We start from the raw sequence: 17,957 nt of genomic DNA, 5'->3' as shown, positions 1-17,957 counted from the left end.
TATCTATCTATCTATCTATCTATCTATCTATCTATCTATCTATCTATCTATCCATCCATCCATCTATCAATACATATATATATATGTACACACACACATATATGTATACATAAATATCTTTGAACATGTGATTTTAAAAATTTCAATTACAGATTCATTCCCTTCCTTCCTTGTCACCCACCCTTACTGGGAAAATAAGCAGTTCAGTATAGGTTGTACATGTGTGGCTAATGCAAAATAATAACATAGTAGATATACTGTAAAAGACTGACTATATTTCCCTCCCTCCTATCTCACCTCCCACTTGTTCTATTCTATACTTTGATTCTGTCCCTTTTCAAAAGTGGGTGCTTCCAACTTCCCTCCCCCCAGCCTGCCCTCCCTTCCATCATCCCCCCTCTCATCCCCTTACCCCCTACTCTCCTGGAGGGTGAGATACCCTATTTAGTGTGTATTTCATTCCCTACTCAAGCTAAATTGAATGGGAATAAGGTTGACCCATTCCCTTTTGCCTTCCTATTCTTCCCCTCCATTTTAACCATTTTCCCTTGCCTCTTCTGTATGAGATAGTTTACCCCAATCTGTCTTTCCCCATCTCCTCTCATTATATTCCTCTCACCTCTTAATTTCACCTTTTAAGTATCATTTCTTCCTGTTAAATTGTTCCTGTGCCCTCTATCTATGTATACCTGTAAACACATATAAACACATTCACATATGTATTCATATGCCCATATACCCTCATATATAGACATATATTTATACACACACACACATATATATGCATATATGTATGTATATTTCTAATCCCTTCAACTACTGAGAAAATATTCATAAGTTACATTTCTTGTTTTTCCATATAGGAATATTAATATTTCAAATTTGGTAAGTTCCTTATGATTTCTTTTCCCTGCTTACCTTCTCATGCTTCTCTTGCTTCTTGTATCTGAATGTCAAATTTTCTGTTCAACTCTGTTTTTTTCAGCAAGAATGCTAGAAAGTCTTCTATTCCACTGAATAACCATATTTTCCCTTGAAACATGATACTCAGTTTTGCTGAGTAGGTAACTCTTGGTTTTAATCCCAGCTCCTTTGATCTCTGGAATATCATATTCCAAGTGCTTTGCTCCCTCAGTGTAGAAGCTGCCAGATCCTGGGTTATCCTGATTGTGTTTCCACAATATTCAAATTGTTTCTTCCTGGCTGCTTGTAATATTCTCTCCTTAATCTGGGAATTCCGGAATCTGGCTATAATATTCCTAGGAGTTTTCTTTTTGGGATCTTTTCCAGGAGGTGAACGTTGGATTCTTTCAACCTCTATTTTGCTCTATGATTCTAAAACATCAGGGCAGTTTTCTTTGAGAACTTCTTGGAGGATGATTTCCAGGTTCTTACTTTGATCATGGATTTCAGGTAGTCCAATACATTTTAAATTATCTCTCCTGGATCTATTTTCCAGGTCAGTGGTTTTTCCCATGAGATATTTGTTTGGATCTGTTTAACAGCATCTTGATTTCTCATAAAGTCATTAGCTTCCATTTGCTCCAATCTAATTCTGACGCAATGACTCTCCTCGTTGAGCTATTGAGATTCTTTTTCCATCTGGCAAATTTGACTTTTTAAGGCATTCTTCTCCTCATTTCCTTTTTGAGACTCCTTTGCCATTTGAGTCAGTCTGTTTTTTAAGGTATTATTTTTCTCAGTCAGGCTGTTGACTCTCATTTCATAATTTTCTTGCATTGTTCTCATTCTCTTCCCAATTTTTCCTCCACTTCTCTTATCTGTTTCTTAAGGTCCTCTATGGCCTGTAACCAGCTCGTATTTTCCTTTGAAGCTTTTGGTGCAGGAATTCTGACTTCACTGCTTTTCTCCTGTTCCATGCTTTGCTCCTTTTTGTCCCCCAAATAGGACTGTAATGTTGGAATCTTCTGTCATCTTTGTTTCCTTTGCCTGCTCATTTTGCCACTTAATTACTTGACTTTTGGCCTTTTTGGCACAGTAGGACTCTGCCACCAGACAGGGGAGCTTTCCTCCCAAACGCTAGGGTTTTCTCAGTTGCCGGAGGTATTAGATGGGTGCCCTCTCTGAGGTCTCCACATGCTCTGGCAAGCAGGACACACACCCCAGGACCTCCACCCCACACTGCAATCCAGATCCAAGCAGTTTAAAGCAAGGGCAATTACCCCTCAGACAGGTTCTTGGTCCCCCTACACTCTGCAGGCCAGTAGCTGAAGCTGCCACATGGCGCTGGCTGGCTGTGCCAGCGTCTCAGGGGCTTCTCGCTCCGGGGGTAAAAGCCACACACTCCCACTTACTGGTCCCAAAGTCCAGACTGTACTGATCTCTCACTTTGTCCTTTGCATCTATGTGTTGATAAATCTGGAAACTGCCACAGCTGCTGCTGATGTGGAGTCCCTCTGGCTGGAGGCTGGTCAGGCCTGCCCTGGGGCTAAAGACTTGGTGTGGGGCTGGGCTTGGCTCCAAGAACACTGAGCTGGATTCCTGCAGGCCTGCCAGGATGTCCTCAGCAGGAGTTTAGCTTCTCTGTGTCCTTTTGTGGGTTCTGCAGTTCGAAAGTTTGTTTAGAGTCCCCTTTTTACATGGATTGGGAAAGGTGGAAGCCGGAGCCGCGGGAAGGTTGTACTTCTACTCTGCCATCTTTGCTCCGCCCATGGATTTTTTTTTAATAGTGTTGACCTGATAACTGTTATCTCAGCTAGGCAGGATTGAGAGAGAAGAGTTCACATGTGAAAAAGGATTAATTAAATTAAAAAAATTCCCAAAACAAACACAAAATAACTGTTGATAGGCATTGTGACTAAAAGCATAATAATTTTCATTTAGAGTCACTACCATTCTAATAAGGAGAGAAGAGTGTTTAATAATCATTTCTACTTAGTCAAGATTAGACATTGTATATAATATGAATTTTGATGTCTTTTGGTTTTTAATTTACATTGTTGTAATCAACATTTCACCTTGGTTTTGCTTTCTTTGATCTAGTACAACAATTCGTATGAATCACGACACAATTCTGTTTTGTTTATATGAAACAGTATGTTCAATAATTACTGAATTTCTGAGCACTCACTGTGATTTCAGCTTTTTGCTGTTTCAGAGAGTGCTACTATGAATATTTAGATATATGTGGTACTATGTATATATAGACTTATAGATATATACATTAGGAATATTTCTTACATAATTCTAAACTGATTTCCAGAACCAAATTGAATTTTAACTAGTTAAAAGCATATTTTCCAATAATTTAATTAAAACCTAATATTTTACCCTTCTCATCCCATGACTCTTTAGCCCTTGACTCCTCAGCCCCAGTGCCAGCATAAATAATTCTGCTCTCTTTACTGTTTTCTTCTTTTAAGAATTTGTAGACTATTATCATGTACCACCTTGTCTGCTTTTTTGTCAAGATGCAAATTTTTTAGTCTTCTTTCTTCTCTCAACTTTACTCATAAATCAAATGCTCCATTTCCTTAATCATCTTTATTGCTTTTTTCCGGACCCTTTCCAGTTTATTTACATCTTTTTGTCGTAGTGGAGATCAAAGTTGAATGCAATTGTATCCTTCCAGTCTTATCAGAATCATATAGATATGGAATGTAATATTCCTACTGTATCATGAATTTTTGTTGTTGTTCTTTATTTTAATCAGCTTTTTTTTTTCTCAGACTCTTTGCTCTTTTCATTTTGAAGTTAATAGTTGTCATTGGAATTGCCCATTTGGAAGCAAATATCTCAAATGGTTTTGCTCTAACCCATGAAAAAAATAGCTTATGAGACTTCAGAAACAGAACAGAGGGTTTTTTTAAAAGATATTTATTTTTAGTTTTCAACATTCATTTCCACAAGATTTTGAGTTCTAAATTTTCTCCCCATCTCTCCCCTATCCCTCACCCCAAGATGACTTGTATACTGCCTATTCCTCCCCCCAGTCTTCCCTCCCTTCTATCACCCTCTTTACCCCTATTATTCCCTTTCCCATTACTTTCTTATAGAGAAAGATGTATTTTTATTCTACAATGCCTGTACATCTTATTTTCAAGTTGCATGTAAAAACAATCTTATTAATATTTGTTTTTAAAATTTTGAGTTCCATATTCTCTCCCTTCTTCCTTCCTCACCCAAGAGCATGGAAAAGACAAGTAATTCAATACAGGTTATACATATGTAGTTACAGTAAACATTTCCACAGAAGTCATATTATGAAAGACTAAGTATATTTCCCTACATACTCTTCGGCCCCCCCATTTATTCTATTTTCTCCTTTGATGCTGTCACTTTTCAAAAGTGTTTGCTTCTGACTATCCACTACCCCAATTTGCCCACCTTGTATTATCACCCTTCTCTTATCCTCTTACCCCCTACTTTCCTGTAGGGTAAGGTACCCAACTGAGCATGTATGCTATTCCCTCCTTAATCCAAATCCAATGAGAGTAAGGTTGACTTGTTCCCTTTCATCTCCCTGCCCTTCCCCTCCATTGTAACAGTGTTCTTTTGCCTCTTTTACATGAGATAATTTACCCTCCTCTACCTTTCTCTTTCTCTTTCTCCCAATATATTCCACTCTCACCCCTCAATATTATTTTTAAATGTCATTCTTTCATATTCAATTCATCCTGTGCCCTCTGTGTCTATATATTCATACATAGCACAATCTGGCTATATATACACATGCATACACATTTATGTACACACATATTCACTTCAACAATTCTAATACTGAAAAAAATCTCACAAATTATGAATATTGTCTTTCCATGTAGGGATGTAAACTGTTCAAATTTAATAAGTTCCTTATGATTTATCTTTCCTGTTTACCTTTTCATGCTTCTCTTGATTCTTATATTTGAAAGTAAAATTTTCTGTTCAGCTTATCTTTTCATAACAAATGCTTGAAAGTAGGTGAAGCCAAGATGGCAGAAAGGAAGCAGCAACTTTTCTAAGTTCCTCCATGAATCCCAGCACTAAACTTTAAGGAACGAATCCAAACAGATTTTGGAGTGGCAGAATCCAGCCCATCAAAGTGCCCACATAGGTCTCGGCAGGGAGAGTGAAACAGCACCAGTGTGGACTAGAGATCAGACTATAGAAGGGGAATGATAAAGAGCCCCAGCCAGGAGACTCACCCATTCCAAGGGCGATTTGAAACCCTCTCACCACAGGATGGGATGATCAGTTGGAGTTGGGTAAGAGAAAGCGGAGGGCCCATAGTAGGGACAGCAGCTTCTTCTGGGGCTATCATCAAACAGTCTAAAAGCCTAAAAATCATCTACCTGAATTTCCAGAAGACAAGATGGCAAAGTAAATCCTAGCTGATACAATTCACCTCCCTGACCCAGAAAACCCAGAGATAAAATGTCCCACCCAGAGTAAAATCCTAAAATAATGGAAATAACCTTAGTTTTAGGAGTCATTGAGAAAGGGTGCAACTGAAGCAGTAAGGAGTTTAAAGAGAAGGGCAGGAGGGGTCCCAATGAGCCACACCCCATCTGAGCAGAAGGAGATCTAGAAGCACAGGGTGGTAGAGCCAGCAAGCTCTAACAACTCAAGCCCAGGAGGGCTTTAGCACTACTAAGGGAATCTGCAGACACCAGCTCTGCTGCCTGCCAGCTTCTGAGCCTGCCTGAGCTGTAGCCCAGAGGCAAGAGAGAGAAATCTGAAGTGGCCCCACTACCCCTTCCCACACACCTTACACTGTGAACCTCAGGGTAACTCAGGGGAAACACTGAGATTCCTGGCCTTGGCCTCAGTCTAGGCACCCAGAGGCTACAGCACACAAAGTAAAAAATGAGGCATGTAGCTCCCAGCCTGAGAAGCAGGGGTCAGAGCCCTCTGTATCCCAGAAGCAGAAATACACTATAAAGGTAAGGAAATAGGCAATTACAATGGGCCAGAAAGAACTTGCAAAGACAAGACCAAAGACAATTGAATCCTATTATTATGAACGAGAATAATCACTTTTAGGAGACACCATGGACTCTGTATCCACACCTGAGACCACAGAAGGAAATATGAGCTGGTCTCAAACCCAAAAAGCATTCTTAGAGAAACTCAAAAAAGATTTTTAAATCCAAACTAGAGAGGTAGAAGATAAATTTAAATCTAAAGTGACCAAATTAGAAAAAAAAATCTCACTGAAGAAAACAAATTCTTAAAAACAAAAATTTGTGAACTGGTAGAGGAGGTTCAAAATCTAGCTAGAGAAAAAAAAAGAAGCTTCAAAAACTAATCAAGGAAAATAATTCACTAAAAATTAGAATCAATCAAATCAAAACTACAGACTCTATGATGCATCAAGAATCAGTAAAGCAAAACATGAAGATTGAAAAATTAAAAGAAAGTGTAAAATATCTCACTGGGAAAACAACTGACCTGGAGAACAGATACAGGAGAGATAACCTAAGAATTATTGGTCTACCAGAAAGGCATGATGAAAAAACAACCTGGACAACATCCTCCAAGAAAATGTCAAAGAAAACTTACCAGAAGGTCCCAGAATCAGAAGGTAAAATAATTGTTGAAAGAAAGAATTCAACATACTCCTCTTGAAAGAGATGTCAAATTGAAAATTCCAAGAAATATAGTAGCCAAATTCCAGAATTAGAAGGTCAAGGAGAAAATACTGCAAGTAGCCAAAAATCAACAATTCAAATATCCTGAAACTACAGTCAGGATCACACGGGACCTAGCAGCTTCTACATTAAAAGATCAGAGGGATTGGAATTTGATATTTTGTAAGGCAAAAGAGCTAGGACTGCAACCAAGGATCAACTACTTGGCAAAACTGAGTATAAACTTTCAGGTAAGAAGGTCATTTAATGAAATAAGGGACTTCCATACTTTCCTGAAGAAAAAAGTGAGAGCTCAATGGAAATTTGATCTCCAATTACAAGACTCAAGAAAGACATAAAAAGGGAAACAAGGAAAACACACACACACATACACATGCACATGCATGTACACATGCACATACCTTGGGATTCAATAAAAGCAATCTGTTTACATCCCTATATGAGAAGCTGATACCTATCAACAATGACATTTGAATGATTATTGTGACCTTTAAAAGGGATGTACATAGACAGAGAGTGTGTCTATACATAAACTAATCTGATGATTAAAAAAACCTTATTAAAGGACTGTAATGGGAGAAAAGGAAAGGTAGAAAAAGGTAAATCATGCCACACAAAGAGGCATAAAAACATACTATAGTGGAGAAAGAAAATTATAGAACAATTTCCCTCATGAATATAGATGCAAAATTTTTAGATAAAATATTAGCAAAAAGACTACAGCAACTTATCACAAGAACAATAAATTGTGATCAGGTAGGATTTATTCCAGGAATGCAAGGATGTTTTAATATAAGGAAAACAATCAATATAAGATTATATCCTCAATAAAACTAGCAGAAACCACATGATTATCTCAATAGATGCAGAAAAGGCTTTTGATAAAACAGAACATCCATTCCTCTTAAAAACACTAGCAAAGTATAGGAATAAATGGAGACTTCCTTAAAATGATAGGTAGCATCTATCTAAAACCATCAGCAAGTATTATATGTAATGGGGATTAGCTAGAAGATTTCCAATAAGATCAGGAGTCAAACAAGGATGTCTACTATCACCCCTCTTATTAAATCTGGTACTAGAAATGTTAGCAGTAACAATTAGAGAAGAAAAAAGAAATCAAAGGAATCCAATTAGACAAAGAAGAGACTAAACTATTATTCTGATGATATATAATATATTTAGAGATAATATGATGATATACTTAGAGAATCCTAGAGAATCAAGGAAAAATCTCCTTGAGACAATAAATAAATTTGGCAAAGTTGCAGAATATAAATATAACCCACAAAAATCCTTGGCATTCCTATATATTTCTTACAAAATCCAACAGCAAAAGACAGAAAGAGAAATCCCATTAAAATTTACTGTAGACATTATAAAATATTTGGAAATCTACCTGCCAAAACAAACCCAGGACCTATATGAACACAACTACAAAACACTTTTCACAAAAATAAAGTCAGATCTAACAAATTGGTGAAATATCAATTACTTGTGACTAGGCTGAGCTAATATAATAAAAAAATGATAATTTTACCTAAATTAAACTACATATTTTGTGCCACACCAATCAATCTACCAAAAATTTACTTCATAGAGCTAGAAAAATAGTAACAAAATTCATTTGGAAAAACAAAAGTTCCAGAATATAAAGGGAATTAATAAAAATAAATGATAGGGAAGGTGTTCCTAGCCATACCAGATTTTAATCTTTATTATAACGCAGCTGTTATCAAAACTACTTGGTCCTGGCTGAGGAATAGAGTAAAGGATACAGAGAATAGATTGGATACACAAGACTCAGTGGTTAATGACTATAGTAATCTACTATTTGATAAACCCAAAGACCTCAGTTTTGGGGATAAGAACTCACTTCTTGACAAAAAAAACTGCTGGGAGAATTGGAATATAGTATGGCAGAAACTGGGAATAGGCCATTATCAAACACCATATGCCAAAATCAAATCTAAATGAGTGCATTATTTAAGTATAAAAGCTGATACTGTAAGCAGTCTTGGAAAGCAAGGAATAGTTTACCTGTCAGTTTTATGAAGAGGGGAATATTTTATGACCAAACAAGAAATAGAGAACATTATAAAATGCAAAATGGATAATTCTGATTATATTAAATTGAAAAGTTTCTGTACAAATGAATCATTCCTAATCATGATTAGGAAGAAAGTGGAAAATTGGGAAATTTTTAATAACCAATGTTTCTGATAAAGTCCTCATTTCTAAAATATACAGAGAATCGAGTCAAATCTATAAGCATGCAAGTCATTCTCCAAATGATAAATGATCAAATCATATTAACAGGTAGTTTTCAGAGGAGGAAATGAAAGATATCTACAAGCATATGGAAAAATGCTCTAATCGTCTATTGATTAGAGAAATGCAAATCAAAACAACTCTGCGGTATCACATCTCACCTGTCAGATAACTATCATGAAAAAAAAAGGAAAATGGCAAATGCTGGAGAAGATATGGAAAAATTGAACATTAATGCATTTTTGCTGGAGTTGTGAAGTGATTCAACCATTCTGGAGAGCAGTCTGGAATTTTGCTCAAAGGCATATAAAAAAGTGCATAACTTTTAACCCAGTAATACCACTTCTAAGTTTGTATCCCAAAGAGACCATAGAAGCGGGAGGAAGACCTATATGTACAAAAATATTTGTAGCAGTTCCTTTTGTGGTGGCAAGGAATTAGAAATTAATGGGATGCCCATCAACTGGGGAATGGCTAAACAAGTTGTGGTATATGAATGTAATGAAATACTATTGTGCTATAAGAAATGAGGAGCAGATGGACTTCAGATTTACTTGGAGAGGCTTATACAAACTGATGCTGAGTGAGAAGAGCAGAACCAGGAGAAATCTGTACATAATTAGAGACACAACTTGTGTGTGACAACCAACTTTGATAGACTAGACTGTTCTCAGCAAAACAGGGTTATAAGTCAACTCCAAAAGACTTATGATGGAGAGACATATCTACTTTCAGAGAAAGAACTAGAAAGGACAGAGTTTGAATGCAGATTGAAGCAACCTACTTGCTCTCTTTATTTTTCTTGTTTGGTTTTGTTCATTCCATCTGTTATAATCCTTCTTCATAACCTGACTAATGTCTAATGTTAAAGTATTTGTAGATCCTATACTTGATGGAATGATAACATGGGGGGGTGAGGAGACAGAGGCAGAGAAAATTTGAAACTCAAGGGATTGTGGAACTGAATCTTGTAAACTAAAAGTAAACAAATTAAAAAAGACAAAAAATTTCAAGATAACAATGTTTATAAGTCCTCTCATTGAATGTCCATATTTTCCCCTGAATTATTTTTTTTCTCACTTTTTCTGGGTAGGCGATTCTTGGTATTAATCCTAGGTCCTATGACCTCGAGAATATCATATTCCATGTCCATTGGTCCCATAATGGAGGATCTGCAAGATTTTGGGTTACCATGATCGTGTTGCTACAATACTCAAATTGTTTCTTTCTGACTGCTTGTAAAATGATCTCCTTTACTTGAGAACTCTGGAACTTGGCTGCAACCTTCCCAGGAATTTTCTTTCAGGGATCTTTTTCAAGAGGTGTATTCTGTTTGGCAGAGCCAAGATGGTGGCATAGAATCAGGAAAGCTCCATGAGCTCCCTCCATAATGAACTCAAAAACCTATAAAATATGACTCTACAACATTTTTAGAGCTTCTGAACCGGCAAAATGACAGAGAGAAACAAATCTCCATCCCAGCATGCTGGGAGCACAGACTAGTCCCTTGGGAGCCTGTGAGGCCATGATTTTAGCCCTAGTATGGCCTCATCCAGCAGCAGCTCGAGAAGACTTCAGGACAGTAAATCACCAGCAGCTGTGGTGGTTTCCAGAATTATCAACCCATAAATGCCAAAGACAAAGTGAGAGGTCATTGTGGAACTCAGTTGGAACTGGGCAAGACAGAGGTGCAGTCAAGCCTCTTACCCCAACACAAGAATTGGTGGAGCTCTGGCGCCTGTGCAGTGGCCTCCGTTGGGCTACTTCAGAGGTCCTGGCCTGCAGACTGCACTGGGAACAAGTGACCATTCAAAGGGCAACCGCTCTTGCTTTAAACTGCTAGGATCTGGACTGTGGTCTTGGGTGGAGGACTTGGGGTGTGTGACCAGTGAGCCAGAGATCTGTAGAGAGCATGCCAAACTGATAGCTGTAGCACCTGTGAAAGCCCCAGAGATTTGGGACAAAGCTCTCCTCTCTGGAATTAGAGGTCTACTGTGGCAAAGAGATCAAAAGTCAAGTAATCAAGTGGCAACATGAATAAACAAATGAAGCAAAGCAAGCACAGCAATCAAACCTTAGATTCCTTTTGGGGGCAAAAAGAATATAAGCATGAAACAACAGGAAGACAATGAAGTCAGAGTTCCTGCACCAAAAGGTTCCAAGAAATACATGAATTGATTACAGGCCGTGGAGGAGCTCAAGAAGGATTTTGAAAATCAAATAAGAGAAGTAGAGGAAAAATTGGGAAGAGAAATGAGAATGATGCAAGAAGATCTTGGAAAGTGAGTCAACAACTCAACTGAAGGAAATAACATCTTAAAAAATAGACTAACTCAAATTTCAAAAGAGGCCCCAAAATCCAATGAACAGAAGAATGCCTTAAAAAGCTAACTTTGCTAGATGGAAAAAGAATTTCAAAAGCTCACTGAAGAGAACAATTCCTACAGAATTAGATTGGAGCAAATAGATGCTAATGACCTTATGAGAAATCAAGATACTATTAAAGAGATCCAAACAAATGCAAAAAATAGAAGGCAATGTGAAATATCTCATTGGAAAAACCACTGAAATGGAAAATAGATCCAGGAGAGATAATCTAAAAATTATTGGACTACCTGAAAGTCATAATCATAAAAATAACCTAGAAATCATTCTTCAACAAATTGTCAAGGAAAATTGCCATGATGTTTTAGAAACAGAGGGAAAAATAGAAATGGAAAGAATTCACCAATCACCTCTTGAAAAAGTTCCCAAACAGAAAACTCCTAGAAATATTATAGCTAGGTTCTGGAGTTCCCAGACAAAGGAGAAAATGTTACAAGCAGCCAACAAGAAACAATTGGAATATTCTGGAAGCACAATCAGGACAACACAGGATCTAGCATCTTTTACATTAAGGGATTGACCATCATGGAATATGATATTCCAGATGTTAACAGAGCTGGGTTTAAGATCAAGAATCACCCCACTGTAATGGGAATGCAAATTTGGAAGATCTTCCCCGCCCCTAGGCTAAAGTGCACCTGAAGCCTGGGGTGGGAGGCTTGTTTTTCAGTAGATACTTCTTGATTGGCCAGTGAGTCAATAAGGTTGTTACATTCTCTGAGCTAGGAGAAGGCTATATAAGCCCTGATGTGTAGCTTTGTTTTGGGGGCTCACTTTGAGAAGTGTTCTGTGATTTGATATGGATTCTGGGAAGCCGTTGTCTGGAGCCCCCCCCCTCCAGCTTTGAAAAACCCAGATGTTGATTTGGTATGGATGTAATGGTTGGACAATTCGGAAAGCTGTCTATTTGATCTGTTTCTGTCTTGATTATTCTGCCTGTGTACTTTGAAGTTCGGGGTGCTGACCTTTTTCCCCTGAACAAGGTAAACGATATATGTCTGACTGATTAAAGTAAGCTTGTTAACCCATTTTGAGTTGCTTTCCTTTAACAAAGCAGATCCAAGAACCTGTGGTGGCAGCAAACCCTGAGGACGCTTGGGGTGCTTGCTGCTACACCCACCCAGCAAAACTGTGTATAATGCTTCAAGGGAAAATTGGTCATTCAATAAAATAGAGGATTTTCAAGCATTCTTGATGAAAAAACCAGAGCTGAATAGAAAATCTGGCATTCAAATACAAGAAGCAAAAGAAGCATGAGAAGGTAAACAGGAAAAAGAAATCATAAGGAACTTATCTAAGTTGAACTATTTACATTTCTACATGGAAAAATAATAATTGCAACTTATGAAACTTTTCTCAATATGAGAATAGTTGAAGGGAATGTAAATGTGGGTGTATATATAAAAAATATATATATATGTCTATATAAGAGGGTATATGTGCATATGAATACATATGTGAATGTGTGTATATATGTGTACAGGTATAGATAGACAGAGGGTAGAGGATCAATTGAATAGGAAGGGATGATATTTAAAAAAAATTAAGAGGTGAGAGAGGAATATAATGAGAGGAGATAGGAAATGACAGAATAAAATAAGTTATTTCATATAAAAGAGGCAAAGGAAAACTTAAAATGGAGGGGAAGAACAGGATGGCAAAAGGGTATGGGTCAAATTTACTTTCATTGAATTGGATTTGGCTTAAGGAGGGAATATCATAAACACTAAATCTAGTATCTTACCATACAGCAAAGTAAGGGGAAAGGGTATAAAATAGGGGATGATAGAAGGGAGGGTAAATTGGTGAAGGGGGGAGGAAGGTAGTTAGAAGTACACACTTTTTAAAAGGGACAGGGTCAAAGGAGAAAAAAGAACAAGTGGGGAGTGGGATAAGAAGGAAGAAAATATAGTCAGTCTTTCACAATATAGCCACTGTCAAAATGCTTTGCGTAACTATGCATGTACAACCTATATTGAATTGCTTATCTTCCTAGTAAGGGTGGGTGATGATGGAAGAAGGGAAAGAGTCTGCAATTCAGTTTTAAAATAAAATGTTTATTTAAAATTATTATTATATAAAATGGAGAAATTAAGACATACAGGTACTGGGTTATGGAGATCCATCTTGCCCTACTTGAAAGTCTGAGGGTGGATATAGGAGAGAACAGATTGGGGAGGGGTATTCAGTGGCATTGCTGTTTTGGGGTGGTAGGTAGGGGAAAGATGGGGAGAAAATCTGTAACTCAAACTCTTGTGGACATGAATATTGTAAACTAAAATAAACATTTTTTGTTAAAAAGAGGATTCTTTCTATTTCTTTTTTACCCCTTTGTTCTAGAATATGAGGGTTGTTTTCTTTGATCGTTTTTGAAGGATGATATCTAGGGTCCTTTTTGGATCATGTCTTTCAGGTAGTCTAATAATTTTTAAATTATCTGCCCTGGATCTGCGTTTCATGTGAATGGTTTTTCCAGCGAGATGTTTCACATTGTCCTCTATTTTTTTTCATTCTTTTGGATCTATTTTATAAAGTCTTGATTTCTCATGAAGTCATTAGCTTCTATTTGCTCCATTCTAATTTTTAAGGAATTATATTCTTTGGTGAGCTTTTGGACCTCCCTTTCCATTTGGACATATCTGCTTTTTAAGGCATTCTTCTACTCATTGACTTTTTGGACCTCTTTTGTCGTTTGAGTTAGTCTATTTTTTTAAGATGTTGTCTTCTTAAGTATTTTTTGCGTCTCCTTTAGCAACATGTTGATTTGTTTTTCATGATTTTCTTGTGTCACTCTCATTTCTCTTCCCAATTATTCCTCTACTTTTATTACCTCATTTTCAAAATTCTTTTTGAGCTCCTCTGTGGCCTTCAACCAATTCATATCTTTCTTGGAACCTTTTTTGGGGGACAGAGCCATGATGGCAGAGTAAAAGCAGGAAATTTACTTGAGTTTGTCCCCAATTACCTCAAATAACTGTAAACAATGACTCTAAACAAAATTTAGAGCTACAGAACTCACAAAAATAAAGAGTGAAAATTTGTCTCCAGCTGAGGACAGCCTGGGAAACTGACAGGAAGAGTCTATTCAAACATGCTGGCAACAGAGCAAAGTCCTGTATGGGCACAGACCAGCTGGGCCAGACCTCAGGTTATCGAATCACTGGCAACTATGGTTGTTTCCAGACTTCTCAACCCATAAACAAAAAAGAGAGTAAAAGATCAGTGGGGAAACTCTGTTGGACCTGGGTGAAAGAATAAGGCAGTCTAGCCCATGCACCCTGGTGGGTGTAGATGGCACCAGCTGCAGCTCTTGCTGTGGTGGCTGCTTCCAGAGCTCCATACCCACAGATGGTGTGAGGACAAAATGACTGACCAGAGAGCAATCACAGGAATCTCTTTGCTGGAAATGAGGCAGGATTCTTTTGCTTTGTCCTGCTTGGATTTGGGCCATAGTCTTGGATGACAGTCCTGGGGTGGGGAGCACTGGTGTGGCAGAGTTTGTTGAGTGTATGGAAAGAAAGTCCTTCTCATAGTTCTGAGGCAGGTGCCTAGAAATAGCTCTGACAATATTCTAAGTTTTAAGGAAATATTTTCTCTGGTGAGCTTTTGGACCTCCTTTACCATTTGGCCAATTTTGCTCTTAATGCCTTAAACCCTAGAAATTTGGGACACAGTGCTCTCCACTCTGGAAGCAGAGTTCTACTGTGCAAAGAATTTGAAAGTCAAGTGTTTGACTGGCAAGATGAGCAAACAGAGGAAGAGAAATCAGACCATAGAGTTGTTCTTTGGTGACAAAGATAATCAAAACACAGAAACAGAAGAAGACAACAAAGTCAAAACTCCTGCATCAAAAGGCTCCAAGAAAATATGAAATGGTCACAGGCCATGGAGGAGCTCAAGAATTATTTAGAAAATCAAGTAAGAAAAGAAGGGAAAAATTGGGAAAAGAAATGACAGAAATTTCAAGAAAATAATGAAAAATGAGTCAACAGCTTGCTAAAGGAGATCCAAAAATAGTGAAGAAAATAACACCATAAATAACAGACCCGCTCAAATGGCAAAAGAGGTCCCAAAAACCAATGAGGAGAAGAATGCTTTAAACCAGAATTGCCCAGATGAAAAAGGAACTTCAAAAGCTCACTGAAGAAAATAATGCCTTCAGAATTAGAATGGAGCATATGGAAGTTAATGACTTTATGAGAAATCAAGATTTTATAAAACAGATCCAATAAAACTAAAAATAGAAGGCAATTAAAAATATCATATTGAAAAACAAACAAACAAACAAACAAAAACCATTGACCTGGAAAATAGATCCAGGAAAGATAATTTTAAAAACCATGATCAAAAAAGAGCCTAGACATCAGCATTCAAGAAATTATCAAGGAAAGCTTCCCTGATATTCTAGAACCAGATGATAAAATAGAAATTGAAAGCATTCACTGATCATTCCTGAAAAAAATCCCCAAAAGAAAATTCCTAGGAATATTGTAGCCAAATTCCAGAGTCCCCACGTGTAATACTAATGGAATTTAGAGATCCCCCTGTATTGGCTTGGTTTTTGGATTGATTGTGTTAAAACCCAAAGCTTGTGAATCCCACTTTTGGGATGGACTTGTTGATGTGAAAAGAGAGGCCTGACCTGGGAGGAGCTGAGGACATGAATGTAGAGAGGCACCAGCAGAAAGAGAGGCAGAAGAATTTTTTGGAAGCAGCATCATGGAGGCAGAGAGAAGAGACTGAGAGGATTGCTGAGGGCCAGTTCAAAATGCCCAGGGCTTTTGAGAGCTGCCACCCAGAGCTGTCAAGGACTAAGGAGACATGGTTGTTATGCTGGTACGTTGTCTGTTTTTATGTTGTTTTACCAGATTTGTCCACTGGTGAAGGACAGCCTTGTTGTTGCATAGGTCCTGGAACCTTGCTGTTGGTTCAGAAGCCCTGAAGAAGGATTTTCTTGTTGTATGTTTACAGAAATCCTGGAAGATGGTTTTGCTAATGTTTTCAGAGCTCCTGAGACAGTTCTGCAGGCAGAGAATGAATTAACGAGGACATTGGCAATGTATCTTGTGGCCTTGCTAAGCTTTTTCTCCCCAGGAACAAAGATTGCTGAGAACTTGCCTCGTGTGAAGATGAAGAAACGACCTCTCTTTGGGTATTAAATGCTGTACTTAATTGTTGTAACTCTGGGGTAGATGGCCTATTCAGTTGTGATCCAAGGGTGGGAAACTTTTGACTTTTTGTGCTCTGGGACTGAACAAATGAATGTACTTTGCTTATGATTGGAAACTCATCTCCACTTGAAAAGAGGGGCTTTGTGATGGACTAAATGAATGTACTGCCTAGGAGTTGAGTAATACTTAGAAGGACTTTCTGATTGACTAAATGAATGTAATGTCCAGGGGTGGAGTAGTACTTGGGAATTATTGAATTACACTTGGTGAATGCTGTATTTTGAATTATGCTATATTTTGATTTTCTCTGTTCTTAATTTGTCACTAAATAAAATGGAGAGCAGCTCTGTTGGTATTTTGAATCTTGGGAAGTAGCCTTTGCTTGGTATTACACCAGGTCAAGGAGAAAATTTTACAAGTAGTCAGAAATAAACAATTCACTAATTGTTCATATACAATCAGGATAAGACAAGATCTGGCATCTTCTACATCAAGAGATCAAAGGTCTTGGAATATGTTGGTCCAGGGGGCAAAGGAGCTAGGATTAAAACCAAGAATCACCTACCCAACAAAACTGAGTATAATACTTCAGAAAAAAAATATGGATATTCAATGAAATAGAGTACTTTCAAGCATTCTTGATGAAAAGATCAGAGCTGAATAGAAAATCTGTCTTTCAGATACAAGAATGAAGAGAAGCATTAATGAAGAGAAGGAAATAGAAATCATAAGGAACTTATTAAAGTTTAACTTTTTGTATTCCTACATGGAAAGATGATATTTTTTACTCCAACTTTTCTCAGTATAAGGATAATTGAAGGGAATATGTATGTATGTATATGTATGTATAGGAGGGTATATGAGTGTGTACATATATGTGTGTATGCAAGTACATGTATACTTGGCAGAGGGCACAGTGTGAGTTGAATATGAAGGGATGATATCTAAAAATAAAAGTAAGAGGTAGAAGAGGCATTTATTGGAAGAAGGAGAAAAGGAGAGACAGAACAGAGTAAAGTATCTCACATAAAAGAGGCTTTTGATTCAGGAATTTTGATTTGTTGTCTTCTTCTGGTTTTATGCTTTTTTCTTCTTTGTCAACAAAAGAAGATTATAGAGTCTGATTTTTCTGACTACCTGCTAATTTTCCCAGCCAATTACTTGACTTTTGAGCTCTTTGCCAAGGTAGGACTCTGCTTCCAGAGGGGAGAGTGCTGTGTCATAAATTTCTGGGGTTTTGCACATCTGTTGTCAGAGCTACTTCTAGGCACCTGTAAATCTTCCTTCTTCTAAGGTGCTATGTGAGTGAATACAAGTACTCTTTTCTGCCTGAGAACTGAGGAGGACTCCCTTTTCACAGCTGCCAAAAGCTCTGCTGTGTCAGTGCTACTTCTCACCCTAGGACTGCCACCCAAAAGTGCGACCCAGATCCAAGCAGGGCAAAGCAAGAGAATCCTGTCTCAGTGCCAGCAAAGAAATCCCTGAAATTACCCTATGATTGGGTGCTTGATCCTCCCACCATCTGTGGGCCTGGAAC

The sequence above is a fragment of the Petaurus breviceps genome, unplaced genomic scaffold, assembly GCF_028583685.1.
Source record: "Petaurus breviceps papuanus isolate PSGF00001 unplaced genomic scaffold, PetGlider_PUasm1.0 213, whole genome shotgun sequence".
In the NCBI taxonomy this organism is placed as follows: Eukaryota; Metazoa; Chordata; class Mammalia; order Diprotodontia; family Petauridae; genus Petaurus; species Petaurus breviceps.
Note: the sequence above shows the minus strand (reverse complement) of the source record.